The sequence below is a fragment of the Camelus ferus genome, chromosome 30 (genome assembly GCF_009834535.1).
Source record: "Camelus ferus isolate YT-003-E chromosome 30, BCGSAC_Cfer_1.0, whole genome shotgun sequence".
In the NCBI taxonomy this organism is placed as follows: domain Eukaryota; kingdom Metazoa; phylum Chordata; class Mammalia; order Artiodactyla; family Camelidae; genus Camelus; species Camelus ferus.
The window spans coordinates 19,841,954-19,866,510 of NC_045725.1; the positions used below are offsets into that span (position 1 = coordinate 19,841,954).

The window sequence follows — 24,557 nt, forward strand, 5'->3', positions numbered from 1 at the left end:
AACTCAGTCCTGTAGGGCAGGCCTGGGTGTGAGTACCCTCTGGACAACTTCGGACAGTGTGTCTCATCTTGGCAGGCTTCAGGCCCCCCGTCTGGAAAATGTTGGTATAATAATACTACTTGCTGTAAGAATTCACTTAGATAATATAAAGTGCTTTGCAAATTCCTAACACTTCCGGAGCTTGAACTGATAGACAAGGCGTATTGGTACATATACTGTATGTGTAAACTATTTTACTATATATGTATATAATAGATGTTATACATAACACGACTATAAGTTAGAATGCAATATGATATATTATTATACGTAAGCAATACACATACATATCATACAAATCTGTACATGGCTGAGGCGGGTGAGGCTGTGAAACAATACTCTTCTCTTGAACAACTGAACTCTTAGTTCTTGTCTCTGAGATCTGCCACCGCCCTTGCTTCTCCACAGCCTCTAGTCTTTTGTCTTTTCGTTTCAACCTCTTGTCTCTAACCTTGATTTCCATAGTCTGGTCAACTATCTTCTCTAATGAGGCTCAAATTCTTTTTCTTTTTTGGTGTTATTTCTTTTCCCCCCAGTCTTCTCATTTTAGTCCTCTCAAATTTTTGTCCTTCTCCTTCTAGACTTTTCCTTGCGCTTTCTCTGAAAAGCTTCACCTGCTGTAACATCGTCATACTGAATAGTAAGTAAGTGTTTACCCATCTGATTTCTCCCTTCTCCTCTGGGGGCTCTTCAAGGGCGGAAAGTGAGCCTCAATCATCTTTGTATGTCTGGCCTCTAGCACGGTAGGCCCTGGTACATAATATGTCTTCAATAAATGCCAACTGGATCAATTAAGTAGTCGATTAATTAACTGACTATGTTTACATGATTCCAAAGGTTCCAGTCATGAAGATAACTTCTCCATCTCTACCCTAGTAGACATATCACTCCTACACCTGTATATTCAGTCCTGTCCTCAACTTTTCTCCTGTGCCCCTGGAGTGGTCTTTAAGAACACCACCAACTCATGAATGCTTCATACGAAACCTAAAATTTGACCCTTACTACTCAAAAGGCTCAACACATATTTTCCACAAAACTTCTGCTGCTTCCTAATTACTCTCTCAGTCCTTTAAAATATATTTAGAGAGTCAGAATGTGTAAAGCCTATGAAGAAATTAGTTGTATGTTCACCTAAACACACGCATGAAGGTTTACATTTGTTTTTATCTATGATCGGTTTGGCTGAAAAATGGTTGGACTTCCCTAAACATGTCGAGCTGTCAGATGGTTGATCATTCACCCCAGGAGGCCAGGTTCCATAGAGAATCTAGAACAGCTCGGGTAATGCAGGCACAACCTGGGAACCACAGAGTTAGTGACAATGCACTCCTCCAGCAGAAAAGACACTGTAGGAGACAGGAAGGAAGTCACAGCGAGAAGAAGAGGGATGGATTGTGGAGAGTTTTGAAGAGGACTGTTACTCTGGGGAATATACACAGCAAACAGGTCAGAAGAATTTAAAACAGCTGGCTGAGAAATTCCTCCTCCTTTAGCATACAGCAAGGAGGTCTAGACAGGATATTCAGCACTGGGATTCTAATTTCTTCACTATGGAGAGTAGCATGGGTCAGGTAGAATCAGAAGACAGTAGGTACTCAATGCAGCTGGTGGAAATGGTTTGATTTATTTTAATGGAGGTACTGGGGATTGAACCCAGGACCTCGTGCACGCTAAGCATGCGCTCTACCACTGAAATATATCCTCCCCCTGGAGCTGGCGGAAATGGAAATGGCAACAGAAATGGAGACAGAACGAGAGATAGAAATAAAACAATCAAGGCAATGACTCAAGAACTGGGCTTCAATACAACACACAGTTTGGGTATATTTCTTCACAGGAAGTGACATGGCGTAAGCGTCCTTACACTATCCATGCACAATTTGCCTGAACTCTTCTATGTTAAGTCCTCCAGAATGGCACCACTAAGTATTAAAAACAATGTTCTAAGACAGAGACCACCAAATATTTTCTTAAAGGGCTAGAGAGTAAATATCTTAGTCATTGCCAGCCATGTATGTGGTCTCTGTCACAATTACTCATCTGTGCCCTTGTGGCACCAAATCAGCCATGCATAATACGCCAGTGAACAGGTAAGGCTGTGTTCCAATAAAACTTTATTTGTAAGAATGGGCTGTGCGTCAGACTGGCTCCAGGGAAGAGTTTGCTGACTCCTTCTATAAGGTGAAGGTATAGTGCTTTTATAGGACACATCCTCAAAACTCATCTGGCAAGGGTAAAAATGTCGGGAAATCTTATGGATACCTGCTTTCCACCTGACTCTCCCCCTCACCCCAGCCCCACCCAGAATGTCCATACACTGCGGTCAGAATTTAGCCTTCTAAAGCCCAGAGCTCTCCTGTTTTCTCGGCAGAAAATCCTTCAGAGCTGGCACATACTCATTGCCCGACCTCTACCCCACGTCTAATGGAGCCCTGATTTGCCTTTCAGGCCTCTCTTTCCTCTTCCACACGCTGGGAGCCAGCCGCTGTTCAAAGCACTGGAGAACAGAACATTTCTCATATACATCCTCTTCTCAACTCATCCTCAGCACCGTGGGAGGCACACGGAATCCGGGCCTTTCCCAACTGCCTTCTCCTCTCTCCGCATCTCTGGCCACTGCCAGCTTCAGAGCTTCAGGTCTGTTAAGAGCACGTCTGCCAGGCCCTGACCTCTGAGCCACACTGCCAGGCTCCCCACTTAAACACTGACCTGTCTCTCTTTCAAAACTCCATTCAGAACTCACTTGTGCCGCGAAGTCTTTCCTAGGTAAACGAACCAGTCTCCAAGCTTCAGTTGACTCAATATTTACACACATTGCTTTAAAAACAGCCTGAGATCTTTACGAGGAAAATGATATTTTAACACCAAGCAACCAACTAACTTTACAGAATTAGAACAGGATTTCAATTTGTAAGCCTCCCGATAGTGATTGGAGAGCATTTGTATCCAGCTATATTCCATTTTCCCTCCAAGGATGTAGAGCTGGTATATGTTTTATTATGTTTTCTCCTAATTCCTTATTGTAAATATATTTAAATATTCAGCATGTGACACTGACTATATGAACTAGTTCACAAGCCAGTTCAACAAAAATCATGAAAGGACTCAGCAGCTCAAACATGTCTACACCACAATAATCTCATATAACAATTTTTCCAGGAACCAAATACTTTTAATCTTTTCACACAAATATTTCACAGAAAAGAAAATGCATAAAAGTCAATTGATGACTCAAAATTAAACTGGACTTTAAAGCAAGTCCAAACAAAATGCCAAATAGAGAAGGATGGGTGGGGAGAGGGCAGACACAGGATTCTACATTGATTTTAAATTTTATCAGGAAAACTACATGCGTCATTATTGTAACTAAGAAAACTTTTACAAAGAAGCAAGTTGGGAAAATCTACTATGTATACTTATACATATACATTTAAACAAATTAAACAATTTGGTACTGGTGCCAGAAAGGACAAAGCAATGGAAGTACGTATAGAGAGATTTATGATAAATGTGTCATCTAAAAATCAACCAGGAAAGAATTAATCAACACATGGTACCAGATATTTGTCCAGAATTTGACAAAAAGAAATTAGGTAGGTCTTTGCTTCATACTTTATGCCAAAATGTATTTAAAGGCAAAGAATAAAAAAGTAAAAGCAACAGAACAAAATATTAGCATTTAAAAAAAATTAAAGTAGTTTGCTAGTTATGACATTAGATGTAGAAAAATAAGATGTAAAAAAAAATGTCTGGAAAAATCTTTGCAACAAATAGTTCAAAGGAGAGGATAAATACCCTTAGCAAATAAAAAGCTCAGACTGCATTAAGAAAAAAACTAAATAGACTGGCAGAGAACATGAACCATTCCTTTATGGAAGGAATAAATTTAAAATTTGGCAATAAATATGAGAAGATGTTTGGCAAATTACAATAAGGCAAATTTTGAGCTGCCAGTGAGGAAGTTCACTTTCATATATAGTTAATGAGAATGTAAATTGGTATAAAATCTCTGGAAGGCAATTTAAAATGTACAGCAAAATTTTAAAAGCATGTGACTTTGAAATTTCAATTTTCAAATTTTACCCTAAGGATATAATTGGACAAGCGCACAAAACTATGTGGACGTAGATGTCTATGGCAACTCTGTGTTTACGAAAATTTGGAAAAAATTAGCAGTGGCTTTGTTAAATTAATGAGTAAGTATGAAAATGATGTGGCAAATTTACATTTAATGAAAAAGCACGTTTTAAAAAAGTAGCACGTGTGGTGTATGATCCATTACCCTAAAAAGTTTCTGCAGGTTTAACCATTCTCTACAATACCTCAGTCAAATCATGATGTTTATTAGACTATTTCTTCTTCTGGCAAATTCCATTGCTTGCAATTGTTACAAATAACATGCTTGAGTAACTTCATGGGGTTCTGCAAGATAATTCTAGATAGTAGGAAAAGACACAGAATGAAGATTATCTTCATTTCCGAAGTATTTCTTGAACTTTGTTTATAGCAAGATAAAGAATAATCTGATTATTTTGGTGCACAGCCCAGGTGAGAGCTGCCACAGACGTTTATCAGATAGATATTTAGAGCTATCTATAGAAAGTATTGAAAACAAACCTTTCCATGTAAATATAAATGGGATAAGACCATTTGACCAATTTTTAAAAGGCTGAAAGCTAAATCAATTTTATTTTTAGTTTTCCATATTGTGGTTATGACATGGGTGGGGGGGTGCACAGATAATTTAATTTATTCATTTAATTTTTTTTTTAGAGGAGGTACTGGGGATTGAACCCAGGACCTTGTGCATGCTAAGCATGTGCTCTACCACTTGAGCTATACCCTCCTCCCCAGTTATGACATTTTAAAAATAATTTACTAAAGCTCATTACAAAAATATAGAGAAGACTCTGGGATTAGCAAATAGAATCTCCCATTCTCCTATTGTAGCTTCCTCACTTTGTTTACCTAAACAGCTTTCTGTCGAGGTGCTGGTAAGTGCCTGCTTGTCAGCAGAGCGAGGACAACTTCGGAGGACCTTGCACTCCACAGAGCACAGTAGCCGACCACAGTGATAATCTCTGCTTTTCTCATAAACCACAAGTCAGCTCTCTAGCGCCCCCCAACAAAACAGCAGGCCTTTCAACTACACAGGTGTTGAGAGGCAAACAGGTTGAAGGTCTAACAAGCTTTTATAGATGGGAGGTGCTATTTCTAAAATTGCTTAAACCAATTGTTTTCATAGCCACATGGATAGGCCTTCTTTACTTTAAATTTCTAAATCTTACGTGAACTGAAAGAAGCAAGTCATTTATACAGTGGGCTTAAAATCCTTCAAAGATGATATTTGCTTGATTTGTTACTTGGCTTTTTTTCCCCTCCAGAAAAGGTAGGTATTGATCTATTTACTTATTAATTGTTCATTTACAGGTCCATAATCCCTTGTCTTAAATTCTGATATTCCAAAAGCTCTGAAAACATTCTGCAGTTTTGTGACCCACCTGACCTGAAGTGAAGTGAGGATGTCTATAATCTTTTTTTTAAATTTTACTACCTGTGATGACTCTTGCATTTGCTATAGAAATAGTCATCTATTTAATTACTAGACACTGCCTCAGATTCCATGGTGTCTTAAACAGCACATGTCACACACACCATATTCACTTCCCAAAATGCAAAGGATTCCTGAACTCTGAAACATTTATGGCTCTAAGGGTTTTGATTCAGGAACTACTGCCAACAAAAGTTCTTTTAAAGTGCTTAAGGCATGGTTTGAAAAAAGAAACTACTACAGCAATTATCGTTTAATTACTTTGGGGGACACCGTCAACACCTAAATGGATTTAAAGTGAAAGCAGCTTTCAATTCCCTTAGAATATTCACACCTCGCCTGCTCAAGTTAAGCATGAGTATTTGAACATGTCCAGTTTGTCCAAACCCAGTGGCTCTCCTACTTGGAGACCGTGTAGACCTTTACTCATTGTTCGCCATATGGAAATTTTATTTCTCCTGGAGAGCATTTTCACACAGAACTACTAACCATATCTATTAATGTTTTTGGTTGTTTTGATTTGTAAACTACTTAACTGGACACTTAATGTTTACAGCTATCTGAAGAAAGTCTAACGCACTCCAAATCAAAAACAGAGCAACATCCAGGTTCCACTCATGTTGTAGAGACAAAGATTCACTTCCCTCTGGACCAACATGATCTTTTTTGCTCTGAAATGGGTGTTCCACATTCAAAGCTAAGTTTCTCTAAAGTTTTTCAGCATACAGCTCTAAAATTGTCACGGCATCCTGAGTTACACTGTGGCATGTGCGTACATGACTGTGTACATTTATGTATATGCATCTTCTTATATACTTACATTTATTTGTTTATTTGTAGACTGTCCCCATTCAAACACCCAAAAACCTATCTGCCATCCTCCCAACTTTTGCCAACATAGACAACAGCTCTGGCAACTTCTATTCCTTAGCCTGAAATGCCAATACTGGCTAATGGAGTTGGGGAAATTATGACATGTGAAGAAATTTTCACAGTTCAATCATGTTTCAGACTCCCATTGTTTTGTGTTTCACCAGTGCATCTAGGAGTGTAAAGAAAAATGTCTAAAGAGGATACACACAATTCATAGGGTTAGTTCTTCGTTAAATACCATTTTCACGTTCCAGGAACTGTGTAAGCACTGAGGATAAATCACAATACAATGTAAGTTTCATTTATGGATGTCCAAGAAAACATAAACAAATAAACAAGTTAGCAGAGTAAGGTAGAAACATTTGACACGTCTAGTGAAATGAGTTAGGTGTGCAAGGCACCCTGGAAATTCAGACAGAAGAAAGACTATAAAATACAATGAAAAGCTGAAAAGATACGCAAAAAATGAATTATAGATGATCACACTCCAGATAAGATGTAATAAGGAGAAGAAACATCATTAACTTGATTTGTCTTGAGTGTTTTATTATCTCCAATGAAATGTTCATCAGTAGATTCTAAAACCAATAGGCGATAGATGCTGGGAAACTAGGAGTTGGGGAGTGGGCTGTCAGCACATGAGTTCACCAATCAATTGAAGTATCATGAAGAGGGAATGTCCAGATACTATCTACCTCTTGCTGTGAAGCAAAATGATGAAGACAAGAGAATTTACGGGGGGAAAAAAAGGAATCTAAATCTGATGAAAGCTTTAGATCCAATAATCAGTTTACAGGAAATGCAAAGAATAGAATAACATGATAAATGACACCACAAGGAAGCCATCAGCCAAATCCATTTTGGGGACATTATAGAGGAAAAATGACCCAGTTATAACATTAAAAGGAGGAGGGATGGGGAAAATTTAGATTTTTTAAAAGACTTAAGACACATGGCAATCAAATGCAATGTGTGGACCTTGTTTGGATTCTGATTCAAACATGCCAAGTGTAAAAAGATATTTGCAAGACAACTGGGGAAAATCTCAGTATGCTATTAAAGTATTATTGATAGTTTTGCTAGCTGTAATACCAGCACGTGGCTATGAAAAGCAAAGGAGGGGGTTTATTTGTTAGAGATGCTCCTGAAATATTTATAGGTAAAATAATACACTATCTGGGATTTGCTTCAAAATATTTTAGAAGCATAAAGTGGAAAAGATGCTATATAAAAATGACTTGGGAAATGACATCTGTGGAAACTGAATGACGGTAGGGCATTTTGCAATTTTCTCTATTTCTTCATGTAGTTGAAAATTTCCATAATAAAAAAGCTTCAGAAGCTTAACATATCAATAAAATGAATTCTACATATTTTCAAACTTAACGAAGGAGACTGAGACTCAGCGTGCCTTCTGAACACCAGCAGTGGGGTTAGAATCTGCAGATGCCTCTAAGATTTATACTCAGTACCTTTCCTGGAGTCACAAAGTTGTTAAATCTGACATGGAGACAAAGTCTTGGGAGACACGAGACTAAAGGTCCAGCAGTTGGTCAGAGAAAGAGCCAGAAGTCCCACCTGACCAGAGGAGCAGATCTGTGCCAAGACGAATCATTCCTTTGCAAGTCGGTAGGGGCAGAACTGACTGAGGTCCATAAACAGGCAGGCAGCACGCCACAGCCATCACGAGGAAACACACGTCCCCAGCAAGCACACAGGACAGCCCACCTCGCACTCCCCCTGTGCACCCATACTGCCCTCACACCTGCGCAGGTGCTCACCATGAAATTCTAAAATACTTAAATACTCTAATTTTGCCATTAAGATTAAAAAAAAAAAAAAAAGGTATGGGGAAGCAAATGCCAGCAGCTGGATTTTTAAAAGCTGACATAAATAAAAATGTATTCATTAGATGTTTATAAAAGTCAAAATTCAGCCGTTTGTTAAACTGGGTTATTTGGCTACTGCTCAAACATCAGCCTGTCAATCTGCAGGAGCAAAGGGTTGTGCGTTTTTAGCTTTCAGAACATCAGAGTTTTTTCTGCACCCTGCAGTGAATCACAGAGAAGAAGCCACTTCCCACACTGAGTTGGCGTCCTGTGCCGGTCACCCCGGGTCCTGGAGAACGGGTCTTCCCAGTGGGGTGCTCCGTTACTCCAGGGATGGGGACAAGCATGTCTGACCCCCAATCCCAGCTCTACGTTCTAAGAGAGAAGTGTTCAATCAACCGAGCAAAACAACAAAGAGCTTCAGTCTGTACCTTAGGAAGTCTGTACTTCCTAATTCAGAGCCAGCCTCTCACCATGCCCACGTTTGGGACATCATCTTCCCAAACAAGGATGTTGGGGTGCTCTGGATGTGCGTGTACTGCAGACGACAACTGTCCTGCAAACTTCAGAGCCCAGAGATCTCACTAGCCTCTCAGAATGTGAAGCAAAGGATGAGAAAGTCTTGATAGATAGGAATAAATTCTACCAATTTGCAGGACAAGAAGAGCGGCTAAAAAGTCATGGCTCAGGCAAAGGGAATATTAACTAAGGGCCAGGTACTAGGTAGGGAAATAATGAACACGGGACAGAAGAGAAGAAATATAAGTAGGTATTGGCTAAACTGCAAAAAGTGTTTTCTTGTACAAGTAAGTTGAGAATATGTTTTACAATATACTATATAGTTGTTTGGGGGAAATGTACCCTTTTTTCTTATAATCTTTGCATTTTTGGTGGCATTACCTGTCCTGATTCAAACCTGAATGACTAATATGGATTCAGTTAAATAACCTGAATAGAACGTCAGGGTCAAGTCTCGCACATCCGTGTGTGACTGGCTATTCTGGTATCGCTGAGGTCCTCTGAGGCTTCGTGTTTCTCCACTCTGGCCACGTCATGCTTTTTAATACCTCCTCCAGGAGGTAGAAGTTATCCTTCCTTCATGACTTTTGGATGCCCGATGTGGATAGCAATAGGATGTTCAGAGAGCAGGGAAGAGTTTGAAAACTGTGGCCAAAATAATCTGGATGAAGCAGCCAAAGAGCCACGAAGGGTCTTGCCTTTTTGGGTGCAGCAGAGAGAACAGGGTCCAAGTTTTCTTAGACAAGTCACTTAACTTCCCCTCGGCCTCATCTCTCCATTCGTGGGATGGAGATGATCACTGCACAACTTCGTGGAGATGCTTGGAGGAGTGAGGAGCACTTGTCACATGTAGCCCCTCAGACAGTTTATGAAAGGAAGAGGAGTGCCAGTGAGAGTCAGGAACACTTCCTTTGTTCCTTCACCCTTGGCTTTTTAAGAAAAGTGCCAGGCACTGGCCTAGATGGTGGAAACACCACAGTCAACGCATGCCTACGTGCATAGCATGAATTTTAATAAAGGACAACACTTCAGCTGGGAAGTCTCTCCTCAGTCATCAGTCTGATATTGAAATGCCTGTCTCCCCATGTTCCCCGGCACATAGCATGGGTCTCATGCATGCATGGTGCTGAAAATCACCCGAGGCTGAATTTAGGATTTCAAGTTGATGTTGTCACCAACCTGCCTCCACTCTCCACTGTAAGGTCCTAGAAGTTGGGATCTTTGTGTCTTTGGCACCTAGTACCACTTATAAATAGCAGAGAATCAGTACAAATCTAACAACCTGATTAATGGGTTAAAAAATAAAAGAATAAATGATAACCCCTCAGTTTTCTAACTTATAAAGTGAGGATAATACCAATTTCCCCTTCTTTACTGTATTTAAAAACATTTAGAATGTGTGCAATTCTATACAGGTCTGTCTTTTTTATAGCAGCAACCCAGGTGTTCATCAATGGATATGGCATCTACATTCAGTGGAATATTAGTCAGCCCTAAAAAGGGAATTCTGACACAGGCTACAACATGGGTGAATCTTGAGGACTTTACACTAAATGAAATAAGACAAATATAGCATGATTCCACTTATAATAAAGAGGTACCCACAGTAGTCAAATTCATATAGACAGAAAGTAGACTGGTGGCTGCCAGGGGCTGGGGAGGAGGGAAGAATGGGGAGCTGTTGTTTAATGAGTATAGAGGTTCGATTTTGTAAGAAGAACAAGTTCTGGAGATTGGTTCCTGACAATGTAAAACATGCTTAATGCTACTGAACTATAATTAGAAATGGTTAAGATGGTAAAATTCAGGTTATGTATTTTATATCACAATAATATTTTTTAATTTAAAGTTCTATGTAGGGAAGTTGGATTGGGATGACGGATCGACCACATGCTTATACTCTCCCTCCAACTCTACATTTCAACGCCCATGTGCACACATGTGTAAGTGTGTTGTGTGTATGTGTAGATTTGGAAGACACACACATACCAATAGTGCTGAAAATAAAAAAAAGAGTACCTTCAATGGACTAGAAACTTTAAATTGTTCTTGAAAGATAAAAGTAAGTGGATTGGCTCTATAGTAGGGGCGAGGGGATCATAAACCAAGCCAGAAGACTGCAAGGAAACAGAGCTAAGTCCAGGGTGCTTGGATCTCTGGGCCAACACATAAATGGAGCTGGAGGGCGGTCAATAATCAGTGATTAACTGCGGTGCTGTGCTTAGAACTGCTAGGCAAGCCAGGGCAAAAACGAGCTGGAGGAAGGGAGCACATGGCTTCAGAACTTGAACTCTGTGTCTCACCACATCTATTCCAAGAGCTGATCAAAATAAAGACAATATAGAAAATACAAGAATTCTGAGAATTTATGCCCCCACACTTCTGAAAGAATTACAGAAGGATGTATAATCCCCAAATGACAAATATAAACAAAAAAGAAATGGTACAGTCCACAGGAAACAGTAAGATGTGGCAAGGGAGCCCAAGAGTAGAGTCTATGTAATTGCTGATGCAATAAAAACAGAAAAGCCTAGAAGAAGCGCACTGATCTCACCTTGCAAAGTAAAGGACAGGGGAAGAAGCAGAAACTGGGGGATTAAAAGTGTGCTAAGATTTCTTCTTACCTTGTCTAGGAGACGTATAGATAATAACCAACTCTAGACTTTAATAGAAAATAATTTTAAATCTGTGAGTTGAAAATGAAAGAGTGATTTTTACAAGGTAAAAAAATAAGATACGTAATTCTCATGTCAGTAGCGGGGAACTGGAGCAAAGAAACAGAAACAAAGGCAATGTGATCAAGCCAAGAGAAGGATGGAAATTCAACCAGAAAACTTGAGAAATATAAAAATCAACATGGCCAGAATAAGGCCAATGTATTTTCATAACTATAAACGTAATCTTATTTTGTTATGCTTATTTAGAGATTATATTCCTCACATCAGGGTAGACAAATGTAAAGCTAAAACGCTGTGTGTAACAGACCACTAAGAATGAAACAGATATAGAATACGAAAAATAAAAAGATAGTGAATATATGCAAGATAAAATCTACAAAAAAAAAGCACGCAGAACAACATGACTATCAGTTGAAGGTTAATTCAAGGCAAAATTAATCAAAAGAAAAAAGTAGGATATTTCATAATGATGAAACCCCAGCCTACCAAAAATATTAAATATTTTTGAACCCCTAATGTCTATTTATGACATAGATTTGAGGTATGTTTTTAAAAAATGAATACCTGAGAAACTGACAAATCTATCCTCAAAGTGGTAGTGAACAAATCCCAGAAACTAAAGCAAGTAAACTGAAAATAAGTAAGACCCTGTTTAATATGTGAAAACAGAGAAAACCAAGAATATTCATTCTTTTCTAACGCATACAGAATGTTAAAAAAAAAAAAAAAGCCTGATAGCAGATGAAGCCACAAGGAAAATCTCACTGAATCACCCCCAACTAGGAAATATCCATGCCATTTCCCCTCCCAAAACATAATAAAGTAAGAAATTAAAAACAAAACCATAGTCACATGACCATCATGAAAAACACTGTATTAGAGTGAAAATTTTTAACGTATTTTAAATAACTATTAGGCTAAACAGTAATTTTTAAATGACTTTTAAAACAATATAGACAGGAACAATAATAGTAGTATATTAAAAAAAAAATCTATGGGATGCAGCCAAACCAGTAGTCAAATGAAAAATTATGGCCTAAAATTATATATGTAAAGATAAAAATTAAGTGAACTAGGCATACAATATTAAAAGCCAGAGAAAATGAAAAATACTTTAAAGATTAACTATTAAAATATTAAAATACTTATGAAGTAAAAGTAAAACAGATGTAGATTATCAATAAAACCAAAAGAAGGTTCTTCAAAAAGACCAAAGAAAAGACAAACCTCTGGCAAGTCTGGGAGAGAAAAAAACAGAGAGAAAGAAAAAGAGAAAACACAAATCAACAAGATTACAAACTATATCTGTACACAAATCTTAGTTATGGATAAGGAATTTTTCAATGTAATGTAACTCTATAATTTTATGCAATAAGTGATGAAGTCTGGAAAATGAATGTTTCCTAGGAAAATATAAATTATCCCAAGTGACATACAGAGAATTAGAAACTGGAAAGTTAATCAGAAATTCACTTCCAAAGAAACCAGCACTAGGCAGTGTCTCCCAGATGTCAAAAAGTTCTGCTTTATGTAAGCTATTTTAAGGTACAGAAAGATGTAGAAAAATTTCCCGCTGCCTTTTACATCAGCATCATAAAGGTGAGGTGTAGACTAGGCAGAGTAACACGGAAAAGAACGAAAATGATAAGCTACACTCCAGGTGGAACAGGAAACACACTAAATCCCCAGATGACATGGGGCCCATGCAATTGAGTCACAAAATTTCTGGGACAAACCCCGTTTTCCATTTTATATTAAATCCTGCTTTGCCAGCTTATATAAAATTTTATATTTTATATATTTTAGGTGTTATATACATTTATATTCTATTTATAATTTTATATAAACTAGCAAAGCAGGGCTTAGCTCAGGAATTTCTTTTTAAGTAGAACAAAGTTTTAAATTCTATGATACATGCATGGCTTTCGTTCAAACACACACACGTATATTCATCTTAAGAAGTCATGGATTATAAGCAAGTTTTCTTAATCTATTAAAAGGCTATTTATCTAACAATGAAGCACTAGAAATTTCTCTGCTCAAGTCAGAAAAGTCAAGGCTAACTGTATCCCCATTATTCTTTTAACAATTTACTGGACGTCTTTGCCAGTGTACTAGCATAAGAGAAATAAACTTGTCTAAGAGACAACAGTGTCTTATTTGTCAATGACTTTCTTGCTAGAAAATCTTCATCAGCTGAAACAAAACAAAACAAAAGCAAAAAACAAAAAAAACTATCAGAGGCTAGTCAAAAAGTTCTGTAATGTTGTGGGTTATAAGGTCGACATCTAAAAAAAGACAATGTTCCTATACAATCAAAGCTAACCAATTAAAAGTCGTAACAGAAAAAAAAATCCTCTTCAAAAAAACACCTAAGGATAAAATAACAAGAACACTTCTAAAAAGTATTAAACTCTACTGAAGCCACACAAGTAAAATCTTTATAAATGGGGAGGGAGGGAAATTTTCCAAATAGTGAGTCCCTATATTATAACAGAGGTAATTTGCTCCAAATGAATCTATAAATGCAATGCAATCTCTTTTATATTTTACTCAGTGTACTTGTGTCTGAATTGTTAGAACTGCACTCACGTGTTATCTTTATAATGTTTTTTAAAGACATGCAAGTAAGGGGAAGAAAGTGCTGGGCATTTTTTTCACAGTGCATTTCGCAAGAAGGCACGCCTGCTGGGATGCTGCAACCAGACTAAGATGTTGTTTAGAGCAGATGTGGGCTTATCATATCCAGAGTCTGACTTCTCCCCAAGCTCTTTGCAGCACCAAGCCAGTCACTTTTCTCTGTTTCCTGCTCAAACCCAAGTATCCAAAGAAGAGATGCCATTTCTCAACGACCATCCACTCAGCACTGAGCCTTTCCACAAGGCTGTCTGGGTTGAAGTGCCTTCTTTTCCACTTGCTCGTATCACCTCGCACCGCTCTCTCCCGACTTCACTTGTGTGCCAGGTCACCTGTTTTGTTCGCACAGCCCATCCAGTTAACAGTGTGGACATATCTTTGATGCCTGTGGGGAAACTACCCTCCATGTACCCCTGACATTTAACCTGAAACACACCACGGGAGGTTTCACATCAAAATACTCAATCAAGCCTTTTTTTTTTTTTTAAGTAGATGTTAGGGAAAGCATTGTTTTTAAGAGTTTAGCTTTCCTGTGAGAATTCTAGCAAGGACTTGCTCCCTCTGCCCTTTTATGAATGCGGCTCAGCAAGGAAGGCACAGCAAAGGCTGAACTCTGGGTGTCAGTAAACTGTAAAACGGAGAGCCTCTCACATTCAGGTAGTAACTGCCTACCGGCCAGTCCTCAGAGCTCACCTTACCATCCGCATTTTCCAATTAAGCGATTCTCCACCAACATGTTACGACTGATCCAAAGCCTCTGCTCCACTGGATGAGCTCGATGTTATAAAAATGTAGAAAGAGGTGCTCAGTGGGAGGTAAAACGATTAAGCACCTTCTCTGTTTGAGAATAGATGGTCCCAAACTGGGGAGATGGCAACTCACAGTAAGAACACGGTACCATCACACACCCTCCACCCCATTCCCCTTTACTCCGCAATATGGTAACTAGCACCCACGCCCCACCGGGGGGTGATCCGTAAGTCCTCCCTCTAACTGATGGGCACATTTTTCTTGGAACAGGGAATAAGATGAATCACTCAATCCTACTCTTATCAAGAAAAATATGAAGAAGAGTCAAGCACAAATGGGAATAAATGATACGTCAAATAGTTATGATTACACTTAACGGACACGAACAGCCACCAGAGTATAGCCCGTGACGCTGTCAGAGAGGCCGCTGCGGTCCTGGAGGCTTTGCTCATGCCAACCTGGCTCTTACAGGAAGGACTTTAAACACCCACATGCTACCGCTGTCCAATGAGTGGGACTCAACAATGTGGCTTCCACAGCTACCACCCTTTTAAGAGGAAGGCGGCATTTTACTTGGGGCACTGAACATCTGCAGAAATAATTCAAGAAACACTGCTATCATCCGTAATCAAGGGAAGCTCCGTACTGTATTGAACTTGGTATTATTTTGTGGAATAAGACACACCTACATCCAGAAGGCAGAGAGCCGAATCCTGGCCACCATTAGCCACTGTGCACCTCTAGAAAGATTATTTTTCTTTCTTTCTTTTTTTTTAACTTTATAGACTAGAAATAAAACCATCTAAAGTTTTATTAATTTTACTATGTTGTTCTTTTGATATGAAATGAAGTTTTGGAATTTAAAAAGAGAGAGAGAGAAAGAATGCCAACCTTCTCAGCAGGAAGTTTCAGAGAGTAATTAATGTTACCAAAGTTAGGAGTCAGACCAAAATACAAAGGTTCCCAAAGAATACTTGACCCATAGATTTTTAGAAACAAAGACCCATTCAAAGATACCATTCACTCTTCTCTACCAAAAGTCAACGGTAAGTTATAGCTTGACTAATAATTTTCAGTTTTATCCTTGTAACAGCCAACATTTATTAGTGCATTCCATAAGCCAGGCTCGTCTGTGTCTTACATACATTAAATTATTCAATCCTCACAAAATCCTCAAAGAAAGTGCTAATATTAATGCTATCTCACAGACAGGGAGGAGACTGAGGGATAGCAAGTTTAAATAACTTGCCCACAGATAAGATATTTGGCTAATAGAGCTGGAAAGATTGGTTTAAGGGCCACACCCTTGTACCCTTGAGCATGGCAGGGATGTCCAAGTAGTGGAGGAGACCAATCCAACTGGAATATCTACTACACGTCAAATGTCCCCTCTGCCCTTATAGACGACACCCAGAAAACTAGAATATTTATTACCCACTCTGGAAAATTCTCTCAGCTAGGAAGGTTTAAATAAGTCTTAGTTGCCCACCCAAGGGTGGTGCATAAGTAAGAACGGGTCAACACAAAGAAAGAATGTTTCAGAGATGACGTTAAAAAAATCGGAATTTTGAAGAAAGGCTAGTTTGAGAACCACAGAAGTTCCTCTGAGTGAAGACTTAAAACAAGCTGTCTCTTACACAACTCGCCTAGCACTAAAATGATCTCGACATTCTGTTCACAAAAAGATGTCAAATTTCTCAACTGTGTAACAATTTCCGATCGACCTCATTTCTGCTTATTAGAGGATACTCCCTCTTCCAAACAACAGATTTAGTCTAGTTCTGACTAAATTTACCAGTAAGTTACTTATGTCAAAACAAAAGTGTGAGGGCTTTTTTTCTCTTTTTCTTAAGAGCTAGCATCCTAGGGAGGGGTGCAGGGGTGGGTGGTGGAGGGGAAGGCAGGTGAGAAGAGGAAAGCCGAAAAGGAGGCGAAACATCCAAGTCCACACGATAAACAACGCAGAACACTGCATGAATTCAGCAAGTTTCTTGACCAGGCTGTACATCAGACAGCGCATCTGCTACAAACGAGTAAGAAAGAGCCCGTTCGGGGCTCTGCAGCGTGGAGGGAAAGCCAAACTCCTGGACAATCGCTACGCCTCAGCGGGAAGCAGGGATGGAGGAGGCAATCGGAGCTCCAGGAGCACGCAGGCAGGGAGTGTGTCTCTGGGAAGCAGAGGACACTGTCAGAAAACCTCCCTGAGAAAAGGCAGGGCGTTCACCAGGACAAGGAGGGAGGGTAAGGCCAGCCCTCGAGGGCAGAGCCATTCCCCAAGAGCAGGGACCAGTTCAGTTTTCTTTATGGAATATTTAATTTACTCAGCTGTGTGGTCCATTTAAACACGTATTACTCCAGAAAGCTAAAACCTAACATTTAAAAACTAGAGTTAATAATGACAACAGTAATAGAAATAGGTCGGGTGTAGAACAGACATCAGTCCTTTATTCTTGCAGTGGCGTGCGGATATACCGCCGTGGGCTGGAGGCGCATTTCCATGGTGTAAATGCTCCCACTGTGGTTGATTTCAAGCTCTCAAGGGCTTAATAGCCAACTGACAGCTTTCCTGAATACGTAACTACTAGCTCTCCTTCACATGATGCTTGTAAGTCAGCTGCAGCTCTTAAAGACGAAGTAAACGAAGGAACTCCGTGGGAAAATTTTAACAGTATGGAGCTACTCATCTGAGCATTAATCCTGGTTTTCTGTGTGAGCTCCAGGATGATTTTTAATCATCTTACCCGCATTTATCAATATTAAAATCTAATTAGCATTTATTCTAAAATTTGTATGGAACCATAAAAAGTTCTTAATCACCAAAGCAATCTGGAAAAAGAAGAACAAAGCTAGAGGTATCACATTTCCTGATTTCAAAACGTTTTACTCAAGGTAAAGTAATCATAACAGCGTGGTGCCGGCATTAAAACAGACACATGGAGCAATGAAATAGAATCAAGAGCCCAGAAATAAATCCACGCGTAATCAGTCAACCAATCTGTTGACAAGGGTGCCAAGAACCCATAATGGAGAAAGGATCGTCTCTCCAATAAGTGGTGCTGGGGAAGCTAGACATCCCCCTTCAAAAGAGTAAAACCGGACCCCTTCCTTCAACACTCACAAAAGTCAAACTGAAATAGATCAAACACTTAAAGTAAGATATGAAACCGTAAGACTCCTAGAAACACAAAGGAAAAGCCCCTTGACATTGGTCTTAGCAGTGATTTTTTTTTTGACATACTAAAATCACAGGCAACAAAAGCTAAAATGTGAAACAGTATCAAACTAAAAACATCCTGCATAGGAAAGCATCAACAAAATGAAAAGGCAGCCTATGAAATGGGAGAAAATATTTGCAAACCGTGTATCTGATAAGGCGTTAATAACTGAAATATATAAAGAACTCATACAGGTCAAACAGCAGGAAAACAATCTAATTAAAAAATGGGCAGAGCACCTGAATAGATATTTTTCTAGAGAAGACACACAAATGGTCAACAGGTACATGAAAAGGTACTTAGCATCAGTAATCATCAGAGAAATGCAAATCAAAATCACAATGAAATATCACCTCCCACCTGTGAGGATGGCTATTGTCAAGAAGATAGGAGAGGAGGGAGGTATAGCTCAGTGGTAGAGTCAGTGCCTAGCATTCACAGGGTCCTGGGTTCAATCCTCAGTACCTCCATTTAAAAAAAATTAAATAAATAAACACATCTAATTACCTTCCTCCCAACGAAAAAGTTTTTTTAAAAAGATAAAAATTTAAAACAAAACAAAACAAAAGACAGGAGACAACAAATGTTGGCAAGTATATGGAGAAAAAAATTGGTGCAGCCACTATGGAAAGTAGTATGGAAGTTCCTCAAAAAATTAAAAAGTAGAATTACCATATGATCCAGCTATCATACCACTGGATAGAGATTCAAAGGAAACAAAATCAGTATCTCAAAGGAAACAAAATCAGTATCTCAAAGAGATATCTGTACTACCATGTGCACAGCAGCATTATTTACAATAGCCAAAGCAACCTAAGTGTTCATCAACAGATGAATGAATAAAGAAAATGTGGCATGTATCTACAACAAAATATTATTCGGCCATGAAAAAGGAAATCCTGCCATTTGTGACAATATGGATGAATCTAGAAGCCTATTATGCTAAGTGAAATAAGCCAGACAAAGAAAGACAGTGTATGGTACCACACACATACAAAATTGAAAAAAAAAAAATGCTGAACTCATAGAAACAAAGAATAGTAGTTACTGATGGTCTAGGGGCATGGGCAAAATCAGGAAATGTGGCTCAAAGGGTACACACTTTCAGTTATAACAAAGTTCTGAGGATCTAAAGTACAATATGGTAACTATAGTTAGATTTGCAGATACTAATTACTATATATAAAACAAACAGCAAGTTTCTACTGTACAGCACAGGGAACTATATTCAATATCTTGTAGTAACCTATAATGAAAAAGAATATGTGTGTGTATATGTATGACTGAACTGTTGTCCTGTACACCAGAAACTGACACACTGTAAACTAACGATACATCAATTGAAAAAAAAATACCATACTGTATACTTGAAATTTGCTAAGAGTAGATCTGAAGCACTCTCACCACAAAAAGGTAACTATGTGAAATGATGGTTGTGTTAACTGACTTGAGTGTGACAAATATTTCACAATGTATATGTATATTCAATCATCATGCTGTACGTTTTAAATAGATACAATTTTATTTGTCAAGTATACATCAATAAAGCTGGAAAAAATAAAAAATGTGGAAAAATTTAAAAAAAATTAAAATTGTTAGCATTGTATTACTTTTGACATCTCTTTCAACAAGGGATTTGAAACAAAATATATGTTTTAAAATATCACACCGTTAATTGGCTAAAAGTAAATAATTAAGATTCAACTTTCTCATCCCATCAGTTTCAAAGCAAATAGGGTGAATCGTCTTGGGAAATCATTATTAAATTTAAAAATGTTATTTACATCAATATTTAATACATGAATATGCATAATATTAACATGCAATGTGTTCCAATTGTGTTCACATTTAAAGACCTTAAAGGTTTTTTGTTTTGTTTTAAGGAAAAACTAAATCCAGATTCGCATTTTAAAAGCGAGAACACCCAGGTTTGGAGAAATAACAAAACCAGGACATGGTGCCACACGTCACGGTAATTTCAGCTGCACCTGACGGGCTTTCTGCTAAACTTGCAGCCTCGAAACTGCTTCAGCATTCTCGACCATCCGAGAGTTCCCTAAGAAATGTTCACCATAAACTGTGGTCTGTATTAAACTGTATATGACAAGTTTGGTTTCTGTCCCCTGTTAAGGTCACGTACGAATTCAAATGTGCAGCAGGCAGAAAAACAAGGGTAGCGTCCAGAGATTCAAACCAAAGGAATCCAACCACACTCATGCAGACAAATACAAGTGTAACACTCAAAAACACAGGCAAAAGATGGATAGAATACTCGTCTTACCGTCAACCCCATTTTCCTTACACTGTAGGGAGCTTGGTGACAAAAATGCCAAAAATGAGCACCGAGCTACCCAGGTTCTGTCTGACGAAACTTCAGACCAGTGTATTCACCTTCATTTACTCATTAGTGAAATGAGGAGTTGGATTAGACAGTCTCTAAAGTATAAACAAACTCTAATAAAAGTATGTGCATAAAAAAGTCTAGGTGATTTACCGACAATTTTGACTGATACTGGACTGCATGAGAACAGCTCCAGTTTGGAAATGGACAAAGACCCTTGACCTTCCTTTGAAGCAAAGATGTATGGCATTTCTGACTCAGTATAACGGGAGTCATTCTGGAAAGAAAAATGTGATAAAAGCCAAGGAAGCTGCTGTTAGTTTTAGCTATATGTTACCCTGTATTTCCTCTTTCCTCAAACATGCATTAAGGGAGCAGTTCTGGGAGGGCAAACTTTGTCCATGAACTGCCTTTCTAAGGCGATTCGGATTCTTCAGAGTGATGGAAAAGGACATTCACAGCTTTAGTCAGCAATGAAGTAAAGAAGTCACTAAGCCTTTTTTAAGTGAAAAACTTGTTTCTTTCTCTTCGAATTCTATTTCATCAAATGCCATTGGAAGTGACACATCATTATCTATTTACCACCAAGAAAGGAAAAAAAAGTTGCAAATTAAATTGGCACAGCATACATTTCTGAGATGTTACAATTTGAAGCAAGTGCCTTAGAATCAATTGAATGTTGCGCCATAAGGCTTTGACCCAGGCCTCCCAGCATCTGGGACAAATCCACCTTCCAAGAGGAACCATAACGATGCAGGTGGGTCATGAGTCCCATTTGGCTCGACCCTCTCTCTCAACCCGCATCATATTTTTTAAGGGAAATCATTTATCATTTATACTAAACAGAATCAGGAAGAAAACAGTTAATGGAGGCTAAGAAGATATCCCCTGAACACTGTCTATGTTTCTCATTCTTTTCAAGGCGAAGAGTTGCTGCTTTCTACGTGCTGTTTAGGGAACGTGTCAAACACGTCTGAAATGTCTAACGGCCACCAGCGTGCGTTCTCCGTTCCCATTCCCTAGTCTGATGGTCACATACACGGGAGCCAGAAAGGGGCTCAAAAGCCTTCATTTTCAAGAGGTAGAAACTGAGTCTTGGAAAATGATGCAGGCAGGGGAAGAATCATTATCAGACCTCCAGTCTATGAGCTGCTGGATTCTAAATATTCTGCTCAGTCATTCCTATCTTGGTCTATAAAGGACAACCTGGAAGAGGAGTCTTTCTTGCCCACTTGCCTGAATTTCCTCCCACTAATTTAATGATGTTCCATTTCTCTACTCCCATCCTTCAGATGGGACCACACATATATAGCACTCAGGTGCAGGACTCTGACACAAATTACTCATCAGGTTTCTCCAATCTTCCTTCTCACTCAGGTTCAGTGACAAAGGTTCGTTAAGTTGCACATAATGAAGGAGGAGAACTTTGTAAAGCAAAGGAAGCATAAGAGCAGTGTATTCAATTTTCCCACACACCCTCCCTTTCTAAATAAAATTTTTAGTGAACACAATGAAATATTTTTCTCTTGTTAATCTTAAGATACCACTAAATCATTTCTAAATGTCAAAAGCATTCTCCGTGTGACTCAATCCAAGCCCTGCAATGTGTACATGTTGTATCACCCCTAATAGATGCTCAAATAAATACAGCTTCATCAGAAGACACTGCAATGAGACAAAGAATTAAACAGTCTAATTCTCTTGCTGTAATGTGTGTAAGAATTTAAATGCTTTCCCCATCACACACACACAAAAAACCATCTTGATATTTCTAAGTTTTATAGGAAATGTCCAAGAGAGGCGGTCTGTATTTCTGCAGGGTTAGCTACATCCCATGAATTGTAGATCTAAGCTATCATCTCCAGGAGATTCTGGAATCTGCCCCAAACAGGGCAGTGTCAGGTTTGGCTGGGAAAGAAAGAGAGAAAGGAAGGAAGGAAGGAAGCAAAGAAAGAGCAAGCATCACCTCATTCCAAACCACACGTGCCCCAAGCATTACGGTTGCCACACAAGCCAAATGTCCCATTATGACCTTCAAAGAAGACACGTCTGCTGTGATCCAGGATTAAGATACACTCCAGATTCTAACGCCACCACAAAACACTGGGTTTACCCTGATAACGAATTTTTTAAATCCTGTTCCATAAACTCAGATCAACTGAAACCCCATGGCCAAACGCTCCCAAGACATTTTACACTAGACTAGCCCGGATCATTGAGATTCATGTCTTTCTCCACCGTCGATGGTCTGGGAGTGATCTCAAAAAGAGACTTCTTTTTTGGCCAAAAGACCCCAAACCAAGATGGCCAATGGGATAATACTCTCTTTTGAGCCCTTCAGTGATGCTGCTTTCTGAGACTGAGGGCTGGCAGGCAGGGCGCCCCGTCAGAGCTGCAGAGCGCTCTGCAGCTGTCTGTGCTGTGCCGAGTCAAAGTGAAAAGGAGGAAAGATGGTCTCTGACAACAGACAGCTGTCAATCCGACGGCGCGCTCACACTTGGCCGGCCAATGAGCAGCCACGGAGGCGACAAGTGCTTGGCTGATCAGCTTGCCTGTAAAATCACAGCTCTGCCGAGCGCTGCTCACATCAGCACATGCAGCGACAGCACGTTCAGTTTTCGGCTCTCCTGTTCTCAGCCTCTGTGTGTGAGTGTCTCTCACTCACCCACCCCAGTGTTATTAGCGCCGTTAGAAAGGCTCAGGTCATTGCAAGATGTGTAGAAACAGAAGTCAAACCAAAGGAAGCTGGAAAACGAGAACAGGAAAGGGAATCTCTGCCACAAAATGCCCCCAAGGAAAACACAGTGATACACTAACCTATTCAAAGCTGGTTTGCATTGATTCGGGGTTCTAGTGGTACCCATCACAGGCACCTAGACACGTGTATCAGAAAAGAGGCAGAACGGTGCCCCTGGCCTCTCCCCCAGCCTCCATCTTGTCTTTTTCCGCTCTAGCCACCAGGGGGCAACTCGGGGCAAGGTCCTCCTCATAGGGAAGGTTCAAATCCTGAGCTGCAACGGATACTTCAGTGTTAGGAGACGGGGGCGGCGGGGGCGGTTGGAGGGGAGAGTGATTCTGGAAGTAGAGCTGAAGGGAGCAGCTCAGGGGATCTGGAAAGCAGAAGAGTCCCCCAGATCTTCCACTTAATTTCTTAATTAGCTAACTCTTACGCTCAAAGATAGCCCCTCTAAACTAATAATTAAATGTTAAATTCTTCTAATTCACTAAGGAGCTACCTTATGGACTATCAACAGGTAAAAATATCTGTCTCTCTGTCTCTGTCACTGTCTCTCTCTCTTTCATTTCTAAAAGAGCAGCTGGTTGAAGGCAGTGTATCAGGAAGAAAAACAAGAGGAGAGAACCAAAACGGATAGAGTCGAACCTGTGTCTGTCCACCTGCCGTATAGAAGTTGAAACAGCAGAAGTCTGCTGTAGATAAAGATGAATTTAACAAAATACAACGTCACTGAAGATGACCTCGTGGAGCAGAGATGCCCCACAGCCAACCTTGTACCCTGACCACTTGCATTCAACTCTTTTATAGCTCCCCTAACTGAGAGTGCAACCTATCTGCTGTGCTTCAAATAAACCCCCAAAAGGTTTTTACAAAATCGTTTTTAAAAAATCCCTGAAGAGTGCAAAGGAGAGGTGGGAGGGGTAGACATTGGGGATGAGGGCCCTTCATCTTTTGAGAGTCAAAGTCCGAGCTCAAGGCTTTTCCAGCTCTGCTCCAGCTCTGCGAGCGTACCTAGAGTTGTCAAAGTCCAGAAAGACGAGGCAATCAGACCATCATTGTGGGCTGCCCCAGATGCAGAATGCCCACGAGGCCACTGCCTTCCAGCTCATCCCCGGAAGACAAAGCTGTCTTTTTTTGAGAAGAACGTGAGGAGCCATATTCAATCTCCATCTGCATTCGTGACCAACAAGCAGGAGCAGGGCCAGGACAGAGCCTGAGACTGGCCACCGTCTCTCCAACACTGACACCTACAGCTGATCAGTCAGACCAGGACAGCAGCCTCCGCCTCCCGCCAGCTGCCAGGTCTCTCAAGAAGCACAATGGGTCCCCATCTAGGGAATCCCCACGGCAGGGCCGAATGACCATGTCACCAGGATGCCAGCCAA

The 24,557-nt window shown here is 39.7% G+C and overlaps 1 protein-coding gene and 1 long non-coding RNA gene across 16 annotated transcripts in view; one reads left to right on the top strand and one right to left on the bottom strand.

Annotated features, from left to right (window-relative positions):
* TCF4 (transcription factor 4) overlaps window positions 1–24,557 on the bottom strand; it is a 344,633-nt gene that overhangs the window by 133,927 nt on the left and 186,149 nt on the right. The window lies entirely within an intron of this gene.
* Window positions 1,395–23,778, top strand: LOC116660587. Its single transcript, XR_004316159.1, has 4 exons — window positions 1,395–1,408; window positions 3,323–3,332; window positions 18,490–18,496; window positions 22,369–23,778. It is a non-coding gene; the product is annotated as an uncharacterized LOC116660587 (long non-coding RNA).